We start from the raw sequence: 6,000 nt of genomic DNA on the forward strand, positions 1-6,000 counted from the left end.
GGTTTGTTTCATTAAGGTATTTTTGTTGATCTATACATAGAGACATGTCGGGTTTGTCTGACGTGTATCTACTTGTTTTATATATATATTTTTTTACATTAAAACACAACTCCCTTATTTAACTATCTGAATACATTGGTACAGTGGTATTTTGTCCTGGATTTCAGTTCAGCAATAAATAAACTGTATTCCTTTTACTATTCGCAAGCACTTGAGGCTCTTGGTGTTTCTCACTTACAGAAAGCTTAATGAAGAGAAAGAGAGAAAAAAAAATATATACCCACACACATTATCATTATAGACAGTCAAACATCAAATCCTGTCAAGCTTGGTTGTGCCTTTTAGTATCCCTATAACAAAGCGGTCTATCACATTAAAGGAGCTATGGTAAGGTTAAAGAGGTCAAGGTTAAGCAGATTTGTACAAGAAAAGTTTGCACATAACTTCATCTGCTTATATATCTGTATCTACTGCTAGTGTTCCTGATCTGTTGTAAACTGAAGGTAACCTCTCCTTACGCATGCTTTTTTGATCATATGCTTAGTTTATTGCCGAAGTTTCAGGCCGGTTTGCTTTAAAGTGGTTCTAAAGTCAGAAGGTCTTTTAGGTTAATGTACCCTATGCATTGAGGTAAAAAAAAACTTTGTGCATCAGCCCCCTAATACTTACCTGAGCTCCATCTCAATCTAGTGATGCAAGAAAGTCTCGGCTGCCAGTACTCTCCCTCCTCATTGGCTGAGACAGCAGTAGGGCCTCCATTGGCGCCCACTGCTGTCAATAAAATTCAGTGAGCCAATCAGGAGAGAGAGGGGCAGGGCCAAACCGCAGCTCCGTGTTTGAATGGACACACAGAGCAGCAGCTCTGCTCGGGTGCCTCCCATTGCAAGCTACTCGTTTGTGGGGGGCACTCGACAGGAGGGAGGGGCCAGGAGCGTTGGCAGTCAACCTTAGATCAGGTGGGTCTGCTCTGTGCAAAAGCACTGCACAGAGCAGGAAAGTGAATGTAAACCCTCACATATACCCAGTGAATTAATCTTCCTACATAAGTTTTGCATGTATATCCGCTTTATATATAGTTTAGAAAGTTCAGATGTATTGGGAAATTTTCTCTTTCTGTTCAACACTTAAATGAAGTCTGTGCATATAGTCAAGACAGCTGATTGGCGGAGAGGCACACACCCCCTCTCATAGGTAGCGACTTTTAGCGTTGATCATTGAATAGTTCAGGGCTCTGTTGCTCTATTTATAGCATCTTCCCGAACACAAAATTCAGGCTGCTTTTATCATATTTGATGAAGAATTTGTCAGGAGTTATCAGGCTGATAGCAGAAGGAACAGAGCAGGGTGGAAAGCTATGGCACATAGTGCTTTGAAGAGAGATAACAAAACACTGCGGATATATGTGCCAAGCTCAAATTTCATGAATCTGGTTTAAATCCACCTTAAGTAAAAAAAAAAATGTTGGTATTACTTTACGGTTAACCAAGCTTTCAAATTTTCGCTCAGTTGCAGTGTTTTCCAACAATTTTAGCAGATCACCGATTTTATTTTCCTGCAATTGCTTTTTAAAATTACGCTATACAAAGCAAAGATTAACAGTGAAACTTTCCATACCTGCCTCTATTTTGTAAACTCAACCATTCTGCTGCTGTAACAGTCCTTAAATCCTATGTGTGTTTTTTGAGAAAGTTATTTACATAAAGGTAGGTTCACTCCCCAACCCATCCACCACATTAAGGTGTTTCACACAATGGTCCATTCTTTCCTGTTCTGAAGTCCCCCCACCAGCACTCTCCACTATTCCCTTCCTTTCACCTTAGAATGCATTAAGGTGAAAACTGCTTAGACTTTAGAACCACTTTAAAAGTAGAGAACTCTGGTCTGATTCTTGGCTGTTCAGGCACTGAATTGTGTGAAAAGGGGTGGAAAATGAATATTGTATCAGGCTTTCGTAGTGCAGTATTTGTAGACTGGAGTCATGAGTGACATTGGCAAGGCACTGCAAAAGCTCATCTCCTAGTTAGTGTTTGCCCAAATGCCATATTTTTATTTTCATTCAGAAGACCATAGTTCTTGAACAGCGAATTCAAAATGGAATGTATTTTATTTACATTTGTCATTAGTTGAGTAAAACCTTGGTTTGAGAGTAACTTGGTTTGAGAGCGTTTTGCATGTTTTAATACATTGTGCCTTGATATAAGAGTAGCGTCATGTCACAACTGAGTATAAAAAAAGATGAGGAGCCTCTAAGTGTAGCAATATGGTTACATGTAACCACTTCCATACCAGGCACTTACGCACCTTCCCGCCCAAGCCAATTTTCAGCTTTCAGCACTGTCGCAATTTGAATGACAATTGCGCAGTCATGCTACACTGTACCCAAATGAAATTTTTATAATTTTGTTTGCACAAATAGAGCTTTCTTTTGGTGGTATTTGATCACCTCTGCGATTTATTTTTTATTTTTTGCGCAACAACTAAAAATGGCAAATTGTTGAACAAAATTAATTTTTTTTTATATTTTTTTTTTGTAATTTTTTTTTGTAAATAAGTATGTTTTCTTCTTTAATTATGGGCACTGATGGGCACCGATGAGGTGGCACTGATGGGCACCGATGAGGTGGCACTGATGGGCACTGATTGGCATTGATTGTATTCAATTTTGTTTTATTTGATTTATTGTGTTTTTTTTATTAATCTGTGCTCTATTGAGCACCGGGGGGCACTCCCTGGTGGTCCAGTGTGGCGATCCGAGGGTGACTGCGCTCATAAACAATCAGCGCGAACCCCCCCTTGTCAGGAGAGCCGCTGATCGGCTCTCCTCTACTCTCGTCTGTCAGACGCGAGTAAGGAAAAGCTGTCAACTGCTCTTCCTGTTTACATCGTGATCAGCCGTGATTGGACACGGCTGATCACGTGGTAAAGAGCCTCCGCCGGAGGCTCTTTACCGAGATCAAAGATGCAGGGTGTCAGACTGACACCCCGCATCCCGATCGCCGGGCGCGCGCCGGCATGAAATCCTGCAGGACGTCAATAGAAGTCCAGTCAGGATTTCACAACCACTTCCCGGACGTCAATTGACCATTGACCGGGCTGGAAGTGGTTAATGAAGGTACAACATTTAGCAACTTATTGCTACACTTAGAGGTGACTCTCGCTTATACCCTCTAAAAAAAAATGCTTTGATGTACAAGTGCTTTGGATTACAAGCATATTTCTGGAACGAGTTCTGCTGGCAAACCAAGGTTTTACTGTATGTCATTTAGTAGGCCTTCTGAATCATGGGGGTGATAGTGTGGTATATCTGTGTGCTGTGTCACACTAGGAAGTAAAGCAGAAGAGGAGCAGGAGTCATTAGGATGTAAAGGTGTCATTATGCAGAGGAGAACTGAGAAGGGAGGAAGGAAGAGGGCAGATAAGCATATCAAGCATACTCCAAAATAGGTGTAAAGATGAATTAGTTTTAGAAGCCTCCACTACAGGAAGTGCAGAGTACTCTTTTCTTTTTATATTTTACAGGAAGTTGCATAAATATGTGTTGCTAAAGAGAACAGGTTGACAGTTATCAACATTATCAGATTTATTTGCAGCAACTTTGCTTTGAGGGCAGGAAGTTTTTTGTATTTCCTCTGTGGAGACTCCATTTTTAGCCTAGAGCATTTCCCAAAATTTCCAAAGCTAAGTTTGTTAATGGCACATTCATTCACTTTTTCCATCTGTCTTTTTGTTGCAGACAATTTATTTATTTTTTTATTTTTAATGGTGTGTTTACAGATGAGCTCCAGGTATGTCCGCACTACTACAGTGAAAGCTACTAATTTTCAGGCCCTGTGTCACTTGCTTGGCATTGGAATGCCAATGCCAGAATTTTTTTTAGTGAATACTATGCAATCTGTTTGGATGAGTTTGAAATCTTGACATCACTGCCTCTCTTACACTTCCAAACATCAATAAACATTAACCACTTGCCGACCGCTGCACAACGATAAACGTCTGCAGAATAGTATGGCTGATCAAAGGGACGTACTTGTACATCCCCCTTGAAATCGTGGCACAGTGGGTGTGCGCCTGTGACCGTGGGTCCCGCTGACTCTGTCTGCCGGGTGCCCGCGATTTATGTCACGGAGCTGCAGAACAGGGAGATGCCTATGTAAACAAGGCATTTCCCTGTTTTGCCTAGTGACGGGACATAGATCTACTGCTCCCTGTCACCGGGAGCAGTGATCACTGTTTTGTCACGTGTAGCCTAGCCCCCCCCCCCCAGTTAGAATGAGTCCCTAGGACACACTTAACCCCTTCATCGCCCCCCCCCCCCCAGTGTTTGACCCCTTTTCTGCCAGTGTAATTTACACAGTAATTAGTGCATTTTTATAGCACTGATCTCTGTATAAATTACAATGTTCCCAAAATAGCGTCAAAAGTTTCCGCCCAGTCACAATAAAAATCGCTGCCATTACTAATAATAAAAAAAAATCCCATAAATCCCTATTTTGTAGATGCTTTAACTTTTGCGCAAACCAATCAATATACGCTTATTGCAATAATTTTTTTACCAACAATATGTAGAAGAATAAAAAGTATGTACATGTGTCTGATTATTAATGTGCAAACAATCAACAAATAGTGTGCAATAAATACCAATACAGTGCCCCGTGCCAAACTATAACATATGAATTTCTCAATCCATCAAAAAATGTGAAATAAATCCAAATATGCTACTGTTACAATCCACAGATTGAATCTGCCCCAAGAAAGCAAGAACAATGTATTATATACAATTTTTTTTTAAATTAAAATAAAATAAAAAATGTATGTATATGTGCCAAGCAAGTCCTTAATAGATAATTTCTTGCAGTGATGCCCAGCTATGTTTCCACCTTCACCACAAATAGTGCCTACACCGTCACCGGATAAAATGGCCACTCACCAGATGGACCCAGAAATCTGCCTTTGGTTCATATGGATAACCACTCCCTCTCTCAGGTTTATCAGCAATCACTCCCAATGCTTTGGCTGTAGTCTTGTTCTATATCCACTCATGTAACATATAAATAACTATCATGGTGTAGTATATCAAAGAATTTATTATGATTAAAACATATATAGTTATTCCACTCACATGTTAAAGTGCCTGGGAGCCGGTGACTTGTCGGTATTGTTCCCCTATCCATATGGTTCCTGTAAGGACTGCGGAGGCGCAATCCTTGCTGACGGAAATCTCCGAACCTCGGCCGGCATCCAGGCTCCTTCCTTAACATTCCCGTGGATTGGAGGATGTTAAAAAAAAGAGCCAGGAGGCCGAGCGAAGCGAGGACGTGAGGCCGACTGGCCACTTTCCTCAAATTCCACGTCCCCCTGGATGCCGGCCGAGGTTCGGAGATTCCATCCATCCTGATAGCCGGAACCATATTGGCAGATCACCGGCACTGAGCTAATCCAGCCGTAAATAGGAGTATATAACCATTATAATGATTGTGTTAAGTCTCCATAATAACAATGGGGGGTTGCCAGCAGGTTTTCAGTTGGGTCAATACACACCCACCAGTTGTTAAAATAGAGGTTGTATTACTTCCAGGAATGGGGAGTAGTGCAGCCTTCGAAGTATAATGTGAATATAAAACCAATGGAACTAAAGCAGGGGAAGGGGGAGCTAAAATGTAATAAAAAATAAAAAAAAATGCAGAGATCATCAAATACCACCAAAAGAAAGCTCTATTTGTGGGGGGGGAAAAAGACGTCAATTTTGTTTAGGTGCAATGTCGCAATTGTCAGTTAAAGCGACGCAGTGCCGAATCGCAAAAAACAGCTCGTCATTGGGCAGCCAAGTCTTCTGGGGTTGAAGTGGTTAAAGCAACCAACATCACAAATATCTCATAAAAAAACAATTATACATATAAGTGCAGGGCTACAATGTACCGTATTTATCTTCATATAGCGCGCACCCCCAACCTGGAAGGGAAATTTTAGGAAAAAAGAAAATACTTAGTTTAAATGCCCTCG

The sequence above is a fragment of the Rana temporaria genome, chromosome 7, assembly GCF_905171775.1.
Source record: "Rana temporaria chromosome 7, aRanTem1.1, whole genome shotgun sequence".
Lineage (NCBI taxonomy): Eukaryota > Metazoa > Chordata > Amphibia > Anura > Ranidae > Rana > Rana temporaria.